The sequence below is a fragment of the Nomascus leucogenys genome, chromosome 4 (assembly GCF_006542625.1).
Source record: "Nomascus leucogenys isolate Asia chromosome 4, Asia_NLE_v1, whole genome shotgun sequence".
Taxonomy (NCBI): Eukaryota; Metazoa; Chordata; class Mammalia; order Primates; family Hylobatidae; genus Nomascus; species Nomascus leucogenys.
Window position 1 is genome coordinate 21,691,595 of NC_044384.1, and position 16,043 is coordinate 21,707,637.

At 40.2% G+C, this 16,043-nt stretch overlaps 1 pseudogene across 1 annotated transcript; it reads left to right on the forward strand.

The window, feature by feature from the left end:
- The first annotated feature begins 5,255 nt into the window (after window positions 1-5,255).
- LOC100594114 lies at window positions 5,256-13,845 on the forward strand (annotated as a pseudogene). The gene is made up of 3 exons (XR_004029550.1): window positions 5,256-5,267; window positions 13,442-13,464; window positions 13,568-13,845. The product of XR_004029550.1 is annotated as a non-histone chromosomal protein HMG-14 pseudogene (transcript).
- Window positions 13,846-16,043: the final 2,198 nt, after the last annotated feature.

Below are 16,043 nucleotides of genomic sequence, written 5' to 3' on the forward strand. Positions count from 1 at the left end.
CCCCCACAAAAATTCCCGTGATTTTTATCTTCTCTTTGTACCCTTCTCCCTTGCTGTATTGACACTGTCCTAGTTCTTCATCTCTTATCACAATTCCTTTAGTTTCTCAAAAGAGGAAACACAGATATAGCTTCCCCAACCACCCTCCATGATCATGTGCTCGTGGAATCCTGGATTCTGAGCTCTTCTGGCCTGCTCTAATGGACTCAAGGAGTTACTTGAGATGTCCTTGGTCTTGTTTGCCAGTAGAAAAATGAAGAGTAGAGTTCAAGGAGAGAGCGTGGGAGAGGCAGCATTTAGCCACATGATATAAACACATGCCCTGCTGGCCCCACCTCTTCTTCTCTCCCAGGATCTCCCAATTGAGATTGTTAAGGGAATGGGTTGGACTTAGATCAGACCACAGAGGGTCAGGTTTTTTTTTTTTTTCTGTCCTTTTATGAGACAGGATCTCACTATGTCACCCAGGCTTGAGTGTAGTGGCATGATCTCAGTTCACTGTAGCCTCAACCTCCTGGGCTCAAGCGATCCTCCCATCTGAAACTACCGGTGTGCACCACCATGCCTGGCTAATTTTTTAAATTTTTTGTAGAGCTAGAGTCTTGCTATGTTGACAAAGCTGCTCTCAAACACTTGGATTCAAGCAATCCTCCTACCTCAATCTCCTGAGTAGCCGAGACAACAGGCATGAGCCGACACACTTGGCTAATTTAAAAAATATATATATTTTGTAGAGGCAGGGGTCTCACTATGTTGCCCAGGCTGGTCTCAAACTCCTGGCCTCAGTGATCCTCCTGGCTTGGCTTCCCAAATTGCTGGGATTACAGGGGCAAACTGGCAGTCGTTAAAGAAGAAACTCTTTGCGTAGAGATTAAGCTGATATATATACTAGTTTTTGTTTTGCCCTGGAACACTAGTGTGGAAGCTCCAGGAGGCAGGGACTGTGGAGATTAAGTTTCCCACTGTAGCCCCTGCTTAGAGCTTTTGCCTTGAACATAGGAGTCACCTATTAAATAGTCATGCAATAAGTGAATATTATGTTGGCAACTGATGTGTGCAAATGTCATTCTGAAATTCTGATCCAGTTTGCATTTATTAAGGGACTTCCAAACAGTATTCTAATGTACTCTCTCGGCAGCAAAACAGAACTGAAGATCACGAAAGTAAATGAGCTTATTGTCTTTGTCTTGCTTCAAGTCAGCATGCCTCATCCCCCCACCCCCCTTTCTCAGTCAATACAAGGCCCCTCAAGGCAAATAACTCTTCTATGACTCAAAGATACTCACTTGGAGGCAATGAATGTCTCTCTCGTGTAGATCCTTCCTCCAGGATGAATTTCCCACTTCAGTAAGGAAAACGAGGATACTCACATAAGCCTACCCTTTCCTGCCTCACAAAGTGGATACGTGAATAAATTAGATATTTCTGAAGGCTGACTGTATCTATAAATTCCAAATACTCAGTAGACTTTAGGATATGCTTAGTAATACACATACAACCACATTCCCCAAAATGTAATAACTGCATTGTGTAAAAGCTTGATATAGATGTGTTTTCACATGAGACTAACCCTTGAAAATGATGAGTCTCCAGGTTTATCAGGTTAAAATAAAGCAAGCCTATCCAATCATAAACACACATGAGGGACAGGCTCAGTCTGTTCATTAAATTCTGGAACGCCCAAATTTGAGAATATCCTTTGAAGCTTAAAATAAGTCATTTTATACTTTACACCATGGACTGCAAGCTTATGAAACTTAGTCCCAGATAAGAGCCTCAGCATGAAAATAAATTAGGAAAAGTTTAGTTAAGTCAGTGAGCAACAGATTTAGAGAGAGCTTTTATCATTTATCATTACAGCAAGCACTTATTAACAGCCACAAGGTGTTGGGGATTTCACTTAGGGCCCTTTAACCTTTTGAGGTTTTAGCATGAGGGTAATTATGATGTCCCATGGCATACCCCCTTCATGCTGCTGGCAGAATACTGGCTTGATTCACCACCAGCCTGGCCTCATAAGATGAGCAATTTGTTCTAGTTCTTCAACTCCAGCATTATAAAGGAAATTATATGAATGATTTATCATATTAGTTATAAGTGCTCCAAGCTTAGACAAACTGTCCTTGTCTCTCTCGAAGAATTAATATAATCCTTTTCCTATGTTACTCCAGGCTGCTTTCTTCTTTAAAAAAACAAACAAACAAAAAAACAAAACAAGATCTTGCCTAGGCTGTAGTGCAGTGGCGTGATCATAGATCACTGCAGCCTCCATCTCCCAGGCTCAAGAGATCCCCCTACCTTAGCCTCACAAGTAGCTGGGACCACAGCTGTGCACCACCTTGCCCAGCTAATTTTTAAAAGATTTTTTGTAAAGATAGGATCTCACTATGTTGCGCAAGCTGGTTTCAAACTCCTGGGCTCAAGTGATCCTCTGGCCTCAGTCTCCCAAAGGCTCAAGGCCTTCTAAACCAGCAATATGTATACACATGTAAGTGTGTGCCTGCAGCTATGTGTGTCTTTTTGTCTCATATCTTGTCTTCCCACACAAGCGAGCATGAAAACATAAGAAGCACGGGATACACGTCCTAGACTCAGGGTCTCAAAAGCCAGTCTTGAAGTTTCCACACTCACTCCCAGGATGTCAGCCACTTCTAGTGTGGTTGTGGAAATCTCAAAACAAAACCCATTTCTTAGGCTGGGTGTGGAGGCTCATGCCTGTAATCCCAGCACTTTGGGAGGCAGAGGCCGGCGGATCCCTTGAGCTCAGCAGTTCCAGACCAGCTTGGGAAATATGCTAAAACCCCATTTCTACCAAAACAAAACCCAAAACAAAAAACAGCCACAACTCATTTTTTCTCATTTCAAGTTTTTTCCAGTTCTGCAAAAAGATATATGCCAAAAGGAGCTTAGGAGCTGGGAGACACACCACATCAGAATGAAATAAAACAGCAGCATGTTCAGGAATGATGGATCCAGGCACACATTAAGGTAGCACCTCCAATCTCCCCTTTCTTCTTCATTCAGAATATAAAACATTCCTGCTCTGAATTAATTTTATAATTGCTCTTCCACACCACTTCATGGAAACAAATTCATGGAAAGCGATTTGATGCAGAGTTCCTGTATTGAAGGAATGAAGGAAAATATTTTTGTTGTGAATATAAAACCATGCATTGGTCAGGTCCACCAACCTGACTGAAATGAATGGCACTATCAGTTCACAAATTCACTTGATTAAATTAAATGCAAACCCCAGGCCCAAACTGCCTGGAAAATATTGTCATACCACAGCTTTCCTAGTAAACAACTTCATTTTTATTTGCCAATCAAAATAGATAAGACTTCTACACAAGAAGCAGTAATTGATTTAGTGTATTTGATTCAGATAGAGTGAGAGAACTTAGTCAGTTGGGATAAGAAGCCATTGTTAGAGAGTACAGCTGAGACTCCAACAGAGTTCTTTTATTCTCTCTTCCCTATCCTGGGAGATGGACTTTGGAAAGGCTTGTAATACAGCTGGTTCCAGATCTTACTTCCACCGTAAAAGACTTCACTGAGCCTCAGTTAATCTGCTTGTTTATGTACTGTTCAGATTCAGCCAATTGGAGGATGGAGGGATCTGAAATATTTCCATGACAACAGTTTTTTATTAAGACAAGAAAATGTTAGAATTCTTTTTATGATCAGGCCATTCTGAGATAAATAATGGTCAAAAAGGTTATTCAACAACTTTTTTAAACCAAAATAATTTTCTAATTATTAGTTAAAATTGTGGACTAGTATAAAAAATTCCTGAATCCTAATTAAATATATCATTTGATCACTCTATCTTCCATTCTCCCAGAATGAAATAGAGATCATAATAGTAAACTTCATGCAGGAGTCATTTTAGGATTAATTAGCTCATGTTAGTAAAGGGTGTTTTGAAGTAGTAAAATAAAAAGTATTACAAAATTTTGTTAGTCTCCATTGTGCCTGACATTTATGGGTTTTAGCTCTTACTTCTAAAATTGAGTAGCTGTAAGGTCATTTTGAATGGATTTTATTAGTATCTCCTGAATTGTAGCTTAAGCAACTCACGCATACATATACACAACCCGTCAGTCACAAAGCCACAGCACACAGTAAGTCTTCCAGGGAGATGACCAGAATCCCTGGTCTGATACCATTTCTTGCTCCCACTCAATTTCTTACTTATTTAGGACGTAATATCACATGTGCAACTATGAATACTTCAGCACAGCTCCAAAATTTGACTTTCTGGTTAATTAAATACTTAAGCAGAAAGACATTAGATAACATATTCAAATTATTAATTTTCTAAAAATGAGAATTCAGTAGAAATATAACAATTAGTAAATTATACTGAATACATTATTCTTTATATTGACAATTCAGAAAGGTTTTTTTTTTCTTTTTTTTTTCTTTTTTTTGAGATAGGGCTTTGCTCTGTCCCCAGGCTGGCATGCAGTCGTGCAATTATGCCTCACTGCAGACTTGACCTCCTGGGCTCAAGTGATCCTCCCACCTTAGCCTCCTGAGTAGCTGAGACTACAGGCATGTACCATCATGCCTGGCTAATTTTTAAAATTTTTTGTAGAGATGGGGTTTCACTATGTAGACCAGGCTGCTCTTGAACTCCTGATCTCAAGTGATCCTCTTACCTTGGCCTCCCAAAGTGCTGGGATTACAGGCATGAGCCAACACACCTGGCAGAAAGTATTCTTAAGGGTTATAGTTAATAGTAAATATCTTCATATTCTATTATGGATTTCCAGATAAAATGCACAGTGAAAGAACATGTACTTTGTCTTTTTTTAATTGATATATAATATTTTACTTATTTATGGGGTACATATGAGTATTTGTTACATGCACAGAATGTGATTTTTTTTGTAAATCTCTTTTGTTTATCTTAGTACCAAATACAGAAATCTATACATGGGGAATTTAATACATTTTTGTATAAAATCATAGCAGCAGCAATCGCCCTCTACAGTAGGCAGTTTTGTTTTGTTTTTTTTGTTTTGTTTTTTGTTTTTTTTGTTTTGTTTTGTTTTTTGTTTTTTTTTTTTTGAGATGGAGTCTCACACTGTCCGTGGGGCTGGAATGCAGTGGCACGATCTCGGCTCACTGCAATCTCCGCCTCCCAGCTTCAAGTGATTCTCCTGCCTCAGCCTCCCAAGTAGAAACCCCAGGCCACCTTCACTCCCACTACCTTCGGAGGTGAACTAGGTGGACCGGGTTGGGGATGAATGCCGTGGCAGGTATGGGAGGAGGCAGTGGTTGAGGTTGCACAGTGCCTAAGGGCCCAGAAGTGTGAATGAGAGATAACATTGTCCACAGACAGGGCTGGAGAAACAGAATAACATGTGAAACCTGGGGAGAAGCGCAACTCATAAGAAACCAGAAAGTTGACAGTACATGAGAAAACCTCAGAGATATTCTCGGTCATGGCTCTTTGTAACTGGTGCAGTGACAGGTCCCCTTGTGAATGAGTAAACAATTCCTGCACAAAACCAAGAGCATTTATGAACTTGCTTTTCTTTTTTTTTAATTTTCATTTATTTGTTTATTTTAGAGCCAGGGTCTCACTCTGTTGCCCAGGCTGGCGTGCAACGGTGCAATCCTGGCTCACTGCAGCCTCAATCTCCTGGGCTCAAGCTGTTCTCCCACCCAGCCTCCTGAGTAGCTGGGACTACAGGCATGCACCATCATGCTCAGCTAATTTTTTGATATTTTTGTAGAGATGAAGTCTTGCTATGTTGCCCAGGCTGGTCTTGAACTCCTGGGCTCAAGCGATCCTCTCACCTTAGCCTCCCAAAGTTCTGGGATTACAGGCATGAACCAGCTTGCTTTTCTTATACATTTAAGAAGTGTTATAATGGAAGGGGACGGCGATGTGTGGGGACTGTAGACCCTGACTTAGCAACAGGTATTTCTGTCGTGGACAGCTACCATAGTTCTGGAATAAAAATATCATTGCACATGCTGGAAAAGGAAAACAAGTGTACTTTGGGAAGAAAGAGACAGACCATTTGAAACCTTGACTCACCCACACAAGGTAGGAGGTGTGGTCTCCACAGCTACGCAGGGACAGATGACCTCTGCAGGCGGAGCAGGTATGGAACAGGTATAGCGCCATTGGTGACCGGAAGCTAGGTGTGGGGGCTGTGTGACCTTGGTCACCTCATTTCATTTAGTTTATCAAATATTTATTGAGTTCATGGGATGAGGGAGTGCAGGGAACATGAAGATGGGCAAGATAAGCTCTGGCTCTCTGATTCCCAGTTTCCTCATTACAGCTGAAGTCCTTCCCTATTCTAGGCATATCTGATTCCAGGGTCCTTTATTTAAGATGAAGGAAAAGTTAAGGAAGTGTGCTCTCCTCAAAGGCATTTATTTAATTTGGTACTTAAGCAGTGCTTAATCTTAAGCCCTAATAGTCCTTTAAATAATTTGAGCCTTGGCTTCGCCATCTGTAAGTTGGGGATAATAATATCTCTCCTATTATCTGCTAGAAAAGTGATTTGTCAAGCCTAAGGGCTATTAAAATTTACTCCACAATAATAAGAGTCTATGTTAGCAGTTCTCAGCCTTTCCAGCATGTTACAATAACCTGGGGAGACTTAAAAAATAACCAAGTCATGCAAATAAACACAGGCATGCTCTTTCTCCCTGCAGATGTGACTGACAGCACATTGGCAGTTATGCCATGGCTGGCTGACACAGCACGGGGGCATTATCCCACTAGGAACAAAACAGGTTTTCATTTTTTTGTTTTGTTTTGTTGCAGCTTTTTTTTCTTTCATGTATATAACCACTATACTGCAGCATCAGTATAGGGAAGTGTTACCCATTTTATAACATTATTTCTTTTTTTTGGCTTTAGGCATGAGATAGGAAAAGTTGGCCTGAAATCCACTGGAGGAGCAAACTCACTTCTATAACATCCCTGATCCAGGCAGCACGATGTATAAGCCATAGTGGAAGATGGTAATATATAGTGATGGCAACATTTGAAATGATGATGGGTAAGGCCGGCATGCATGGAAATCAACTAAAGCCTAAGTCTGCAAGTTTGGAAGACCTGTGTAAAGGCTGATATGTAAAACAAGTACAAGATTTCCAAACTGCACATACTGTGGTTTGCATTTTACTTCCCAGATACTTGGTGAGCATATTTCCAGTCTAAAAGGTTGATTCCTTTCCTGGTGCTCCTCAGGACACTTTATTCCTTTGCTCTGGTGACTTTTATAAATGTTTATACTCCATTTCACTCAGTGTAAATCAAATGGTGGAATCTGATGGGCTATGAGGAGCCCCAAGCTCTTTCTATAACTGTGTGTACATTTTCTCCAGTTAAGTACTAAAGTAACACCCCATGGAATGAAAAGAATAACAGTACAGACACAGTGAAAAGCCTTTTTCTGGTTCTCATCTAAACACATCACACACATTTTCAGAAATAAGAAAAGCTAAGACATCGACATACTTTACTGTTCCAGATAGTCTCTAGCCCCCTCTTTTTTTAGCCTGTGCTTTTTAAAAGTAGACTGTTTTCATGAGTAACCAAAAAAAGATAGTAGAAATAATTGCAGCTAGCATTTATTTTCTTCTTTTCTTTTCTTTTTCTTTCTTTCTTTCTGAGACAGAGTAGTGCTCTGTCGCCCAGGCTGGAGTATAGTGACACGATCTTGGCTCACTGCAATCGCCGCCTTCCGGGTTCAAGCGATTCTACTGCCTCAGCCTCCCGAGTAGTTGGGATTACAGGCATCCACCACCACACCTGGCTAATTTTTGTATTTTTAGTAGAGATGGGGTTTCACCATGTTGGCCAGGTTGGTCTCAAACTCCTGACTTCAGGTGATCCGCCCACCTCGGCCTCCCAAACTGCTGGGATTATAGGCATCAGCCACTGTGCCAGGCCCAGCTAGCATTTATTGAGTTCTTACCACATGCTGGATACTCTACTAAGTGGTTTATAGTTTTTTCTTATTTAACCTGTTATTTAAATGTATAATTTAATCCAGTGTATTTTTTGGTTGTTTTCACCAGGAGGGCCGTCAGAACCTCTAACTAGCCTTAGTATCAGCAAGGAAATCTCAAAGTGAGACCTTGGGCAAGTTGTTAACTAGACACCTATGAGTAGGTGCTATTGTTGCCCCCATTTTATAGAAAAGAAAACTGAGATTTAAAAGCTTAGTATCTTTGAACCTGACCCAAATGCAGAACTCATGTGCTTAGGAATTACCCACTGAGCCCTCTCCACCTAAAAAGAGTCCACATTCTGCTTGTGTGCTCTTAAAAATGTAGACATACATAGAAATGAACAAAGCCTCCAAGAAATTTGGGACTATGTGAAAAGACCAAACCTACGTCTGATTGGTGTACCTGAAAATGATGGGGAGAATGGAACCAAGTTGGAAAACACTCTGCAAGATATTATCCAGGAGAACTTCCCCAATCTAGCAAGGCAGGCCAACATTCAGATTCAGGAAATACAGAGAATGCCACAAAGATACTCCTCGAGAAGAGCAACTCCAAGACACATAATTGTCAGATTCACCAAAGTTGAAAGGAAGGAAAAAATATTAAGGGCAGCCAGAGAGAAAGGTCGGGTTACCCACAACGGGAAGCCCATCAGACTAACAGCTGATCTCTCGGCAGAAACACTACAAGCCAGAAGAGAGTGGGGGCCGATATTCAACATTCTTAAAGAAAAGAATTTTCAACCCAGAATTTCATATCCAGCCAAACTAAGCTTCATAAGTGAAGGAGAAATAAAATACTTTACAGACAAGCAAATGCTGAGTGATTTTGTCACCACCAGGCCTGCCCTACAAGAGCTCCTGAAGGAAGCACTAAACATGGAAAGGAACAACCGGTACCAGCCACTGCAAAAACATGCCAAATTGTAAAGACCATCGAGGCTAGGAAGAAACTGCATCAACTATCGAGCAAAATAACCAACTAACATCATAATGACAGGATCAGATTCACACATAACAATATTAACGTTAAATGTAAATGGGCTAAATGCTCCAATTAAAAGACACAGACTGGCAAACTGGATAAGGAGTCAGGACCCATCAGTGTGCTGTATTCAGGAAACCCATCTCACGTGCAGAGACACACATAGACTCAAAATAAAGGGATGGAGGAAGATCTATCAAGCAAATGGAAAACAAAAAAAGGCAGGGGTTGCAATCCTAGTCTCTGATAAAATAGACTTTAAACCAACAAAGATCAAAAGAGACAAAGAAAGCCATTACATAATGGTAAAGGGATCAATTCAACAAGAAGAGCTAACTAGCCTAAATATATATGCACCCAACACAGGAGCACCCAGATTCATAAAGCAAGTCCTGAGTGACCTACAAAGGGACTTAAACTCCCACACAATAATAATGGGAGATTTTAACACCCCACTGTCAACATTAGACAGATCAACGAGACAGAAAGTTACAAGAATATCCAGGAATTGAACTCAGCTCTACATAAAGTGGACCTAATAGACATCTACAGAACTCTCCACCCCAAATCAACAGAATATACATTTTTTTCAGCACCACACCACACCTATTTCAAAATTGACCACATAGTTGGAAGTAAAGCTCTCCTCAGCAAATGTAAAAGAACAGAAATTATAACAAACTGTCTCTCAGACCACAGTGCAATCAAACTAGAACTCAGGATTAAGAAACTCACTCAAAACCACTCAACTACATGGAAACTGAACAACCTGCTCCTGAATGACTATTGGGTACATAATGAAATGAAGGCAGAAATAAAGATGTTCTTTGAAACCAACGAGAACAAAGATACAACATACCAGAATCTCTGGGACACATTCAAAGCAGTGTGTAGAGGGAAATTTATAGCACTAAATGCCCACAAGAGAAAGCAGGAAAGATCCAAAATTGACACCCTAACATCACAATTAAAAGAACTAGAAAAGCAAGAGCAAACACATTCAAAAGCTAGCAGAAGGCAAGAAATAACTAAAATCAGAGCAGAACTGAAGGAAATAGAGACACAAAAAACCCTTCAAAAAATTAATGAATACCGGAGCTGGTTTTTTGAAAAGATCAACAAAATTGATAAACTGCTAGCAAGACTAATAAAGAAGAAAACAGAGAAGAATCAAATAGATGCAATAAAAAACGAAAAAGGGGATATCACCACCAATCCCACAGAAATACAATCTACCATCAGAGAATACTACAAACACCTCTACGCAAATAAACTAGAAAATCTAGAAGAAATGGATAAATTCCTCGACAAATACACCCTCCCAAGACTAAATCAGGAAGAAGTTGAATCTCTGAATAGACCAATAACAGGTTCTGAAATTGTGGCAATAATCAATAGCTTACCAACCAAAAAGAGTCCAGGACCTGATGGATTCACAGCCGAATTCTACCAGAGGTACAAGGAGGAACTGGTACCATTCCTTCTGAAACTATTCCAATCGATAGAAAAAGAGGAAATCCTCCCTAATACATTTTATGAAGCCAGCATCGTCCTGATACCAAAGCCTGGCAGAGACATAACCAAAAAAGAGAATTTCAGACCAATATCCTTGATGAACATTGATGCAAAAATCCTCAATAAAATACTGGCAAACCGAATCCAGCAGCACGTCAAAAAGCTTATCCACCATAATCAAGTGGGCTTCATCCCTGGGATGCAAGGCTGGTTCAACATATGCAAATCAATAAATGTAATCTGGCATATAAACAGAACCAAAGACAAAAACCACATGATTATCTCCATAGATGCAGAAAAGGCCTTTGACAAAATTCAACAACGCTTCATGCTAAAAACTCTCAATAAATTAGGTATTGATGGGACGTATATCAAAATAATAAGAGCGATCTATGACAAACCCACAGCCAATATCATATTGAATGGGCAAAAACTGGAAGCATTCCCTCTGAAAACTGGCACAAGACAGGGATGCCCTCTCTCACCACTCCTATTCAACATAGTGCTGGAAGTTCTGACCAGAGCAATCAGGCAGGAGAAGGAAATAAAGGGTATTCAATTAGGAAAAGAGGAAGTCAAATTGTCCCTGTTTGCAGATGACATGATTGTATATCTAGAAAACCCCATTGTCTCAGCCCAAAATCTCCTTAAGCTGATTAGCAACTTCAGCAAAGTCTCAGGATACAAAATCAATGTACAAAAATCACAAGCATTCTTGTACACCAATCACAGACAAACAGAGAGCCAAATCATGAGTGAACTCCCATTCACAATTGCTTCAAAGAGAATAAAATACCTAGGAATCCAACTTACAAGGGATGTGAAGGACCTCTTCAAGGAGAACTACAAACCACTGCTCAATGAAATAAAAGAGGATACAAACAAATGGAAGAACATTCCATGCTCATGGGTTGGAAGAATCAATATCGTGAAAATGGCCATACTGCCCAAGGTAATTTATAGATTCAATGCCATCCCCATCAAGCTACCAATGACTTTCTTCATAGAATTGGAAAAAACTACTTTAAAGTTCATATGGAACTAAAAAAGAGCCCGCATCACCAAGTCAATCCTAAGCCAAAAGAACAAAGCTGGAAGCATCACGCTACCTGACTTCAAACTATACTACAAGGCTACAGTAACCAAAACAGCATGGTACTGGTACCACAGCAGAGACATAGATCAATGGAACAGAACAGAACCCTCAGAAATGATGCCGCATATCCACAACTATCTGATCTTTGACAAACCTGACAAAAACAAGAAATGGGGAAAGGATTCCCTATTTAATAAATGGTGCTGGGAAAACTGGCTAGCCATATGTAGAAAGCTGAAACTGGATCCCTTCCTTACACCTTATACAAAAATTAATTCAAGATGGATTAAAGACTTAAATGTTAGACCTAAAACCATTAAAATCCTACAAGAAAACCTAGGCAATACCATTCAGGACATAGGCGTGGGCAAGGACTTCATGTCTAAAACACCAAAAGCAATGGCAACAAAAGCCAAAATTGACAAATGGGATCTAATTAAACTAAAGAGCTTCTGCACAGCAAAACAAACTACCATCAGAGTGAACAGGCAACCTACACAATGGGAGAAAATTTTTGCAACCTACTCATCTGACAAAGGGCTGATATCCAGAATCTACAATGAACTCAAACAAATTTACAAGAAAAAAGCAAACAACCCTATCAAAAAGTGGGCAAAGGACATGAACAGACACTTCTCAAAAGAAGACATTTATGCAGCCAAAAAACACATGAAGAAATGCTCATCATCACTGGCCATCAGAGAAATGCAAATCAAAACCACAGTGAGATACCATCTCACACCAGTTAGAATGGCCATCATTAAAAAATCAGGAAACAACAGGTGCTGGAGAGGATGTGGAGAAATAGGAACACTTTTACACTGTTGGTGGGACTGTAAACTAGTTCAACCATTGTGGAAGTCAGTGTGGCAATTCCTCAGGGATCTCGAACTAGAAATACCATTTGACCCAGCCATCCCATTACTGGGTATATACCCAAAGGACTATAAATCATGCTGCTATAAAGACACATGCACACGTATGTTTATTGCGGCGCTATTCACAATAGCAAAGAGTTGGAACCAACCCAAATGTCCAACAACGATAGACTGGATTAAGAAAATGTGGCACATATACACCATGGAATACTATGCAGCCATAAAAAATGATGAGTTCATGTCCTTTGTAGGTACATGGATGAAACTGGAAAACATCATTCTCAGTAAACTATCGCAAGGATAAAAAACGAAACACCGCATGTTCTCACTCATAGGTGGGAATTGAACAATGAGAACTCATGGACACAGGAAGGGGAACATCACACTCCGGGGACTGTTGTGGGGTTGGGGGAGGGGGGAGGGACAGCATTAGAAGATATACCTAATGCTAAATGACGAGTTAATAGGTGCAGGAAATCAACATGGCACATGGATACATATGTAACAAACCTGCACATTGTGCACATGTACCCTAAAATCTAAAGTATAATAAAAACAAACAAACAAACAAAAAATGTAGACATACATAATCACTCATTCAGCAAAAGTTTTTTGAGTACCTAACACATGTCATATAATATATGAAGAAACTAGGGTACAGGATTGAATAAGACAGTTATGGTCCCTGCTTCCTGAAGATTACAGTCCAGCTGGAAAGAAGACAGGTGTTCTATAATAGCTGCAGAGATCACTATTTAAGTTCAACTGTGACAAAAAGCCAAGAAGGAAAGTAGAGTGACAAGTAAGAGCAGCTGACAGTGGTGAGGGGCTTACTGCAGGTTGAATAAGTAGAAGTCAACCCAAGATGAGTGCTTACTATATGCCAGGCAGTGTTCTAAGCACTTTACATTTGCCATTTTTTATATTCTTCACAACAATTCTTTGCACTAGTGCTATTATTGTCTTCATCTTACAGAGGAGAAAACTGAGCAGTGCTGGGTTAAGTAACTTGCCCAAGGTCTCACTTTGAGGTTTCCTTCTTGAAAGCACTTAAGAGCTGACATGATAACAAAGAACTAGTAGTTTAAGAATCTACATAAAGCGGGGGGGCCGACAAGGAAGAGCCCAAGAGGAGATCGGCGCGGTTGTCAGCTAAACCTCCTGTGGAAGTGGAAGCGAAGCCGAAAAAGGCAGCAGCGAAGGATAAATCTTCAGACAAAAAAATGCAAACAAAAGGGAAAAGGGGAGCAAAGGGAAAACAGGCTGAAGTGGCTAACCAAGAAACTAAAGAAGATTTACCTGCAGAAAACGGGGAAACGAAAACTGAGGAGAGTCCAGCCTCTGATGAAGCAGGAGAGAAAGAAGCCAAGTCTGATTAATACCATACATCATGTCTTATCAGTGGTCCCTGTCTCCCTTCTTGTACAATCCAGAGGAATATTTTTAACTTTTTTTTTTTTTTTTGAGACGGAGTTTCGCTCTTGTTGCCCAGGCTGGAGTGCAGTGGCACGATCTCAGCTCACAGCAACCTCCATCTCCCGGGTTCAAGCCATTCTCCTGCCTCAGCCTCCAGAGTAGCTGGGATTACAGGCACGTGCCACCACGCCCGGCTAATTTTGTATTTTTAGTAGAGACGGGGTTTCTCCATGTTGGTCAGGCTGGTCTCGAACTCTGGACCTCAGGTGATCCGCCCTCCTCGGCCTCCCAAAGTGCTGGGATTACAGGCTTGAGCCACCGCGCCTGGCTGAAACATTTTTAAGAAGGAGGGAATCCCACCTCATCTCATTTTTTTAAGTGTAAATGCTTTTTTTTAAGAGGTGAAATCATTTGCTGGTTGTTTATTTTTTGGTACAGCCAGAAAATAGTGTGGGATATTGAATTATGGGAGGCGCTGACTGTCTCGGATGTCAGCTTAACATTCCATAGATGGGGGGTTAGTTTTTATATCCTATAATAAAAAGCATATTAAATGGCAATATGGAGTCAGTCCTGCATTTAATGTCTTGAACATTTTAAATTACTTCTATTCCCATGTTGTTTTTTAGTAGAATTTTTTCCTAAAGAAAACCACTCTGATCATGGCTCTCCCTGTCAGAATTGTATGCACTCTGTAACACCTTTGGTTGTGGTAGTCCTGTTGTCCTAATAACTTTGTTACTGTGCTGTGAAAGATTACAAATATGAATGTGTAGTGTACGTGCTATTCAGTTGTGGCCGTACGTGCTATTCAGGTGGGCTGTATGTAACAGCTGACCAACTGTGAAGATACTGGTACTTGATAGCCTCTTAAGGAAAATTTGCTTCCAAATTTTAAGCTGGAAAGTCACTGGAATAACTTTAAAAAAGAATTACAATACATGGCTTTTTAGAATTTCGTTACGTATGTTAGGAATTGTCTACAAATTGAAATGTCTGTACTGATCCTCAACCAATAAAATCTCAAATATGAAAATAAAAAAAAAACTACATAAAGGGAGAAACGCTCCAAAATATATAGAACATAGAGAGTGCTTTCTGAAGTTGAACGTCAGTTGTCAAGGTCCCTTGGATGAAAGAGCACAAAAAACAAAGCCCAGGACTTGCTCAAGCAAAGAATCTAATATATAAGATCTTCCACAACCTTGAGGTCCTAAAGGACTATACGTTTCATGTTTAATGAACCAGAAATAGCCTTGCCTTCCAGGAAAGTCTTCTTGGACCTGAGCACATCAGGAGGAATTAATCCTCTGGCCCAAGAACACTATAATGGAAAAAAAATCTTCTCATGGGTTTGCAGCTCAAATTCACATCACCCAGGCAGTCCAGAACACCTCAAGCTATGAACTTATTTTAGAGTTGTCCCAGACTGGTAATAGTTTCAGGAACCTGACAGAAGCAAATGTAAGTATCAGAGAACCCCACCTTCATCTGAGGCCTCAAGCAATTCCCTCGAATAATTTTCTAAGGAAAATGCATAGCTCACAGTAATAAATTAATGAATGAATAAACACTAAAAAGAAAAACAAACAACCCACAGCAGAACAGACCCACAAAATTTTAGATATTGAAATTACCTAAGGCCAGGCATGGTGACTCAAGCCTGTAATCCCAGCACTTTGGAAGGCCAAGGCGAATGGATTGCTTGAGCCCAGAAGTTTGATACCAGCCTGGGCAACATTGGTGAAACCCTCTCTCTACAAAAAATTAAAAAATTAGCTGGGCATGGTGGTGCTCCCCTGTAGTCCCAGCTACTCAGGAGGCTGAGGTGGGAGGATCACTTGAGTCCAGGGAGGTTGAGGTTGCAGTGAGTTGTGATCATGCCACTGCACTCTAGCCTGAGTGACAGAGCAAGATCCTGTCTTGCTCTGTCTTGCAAAGAAAAAAAAAAAAAAGAAAAAAAGATTTCTTAGAATACTAAACCTACTACTTCAGAAACAGATAAACAAATAGACAAGGTGAAAAATATTTTCAGGGTATAGAAAATAATAAAAATGATATAGCAGATTTTAAAATTTGAATTAACAAAAATAAAAATTTAAATGATTGAAATTTAAAACTCAGTGGGTATATTAAGCATTAGGCATGGCTAATGAGAGAAT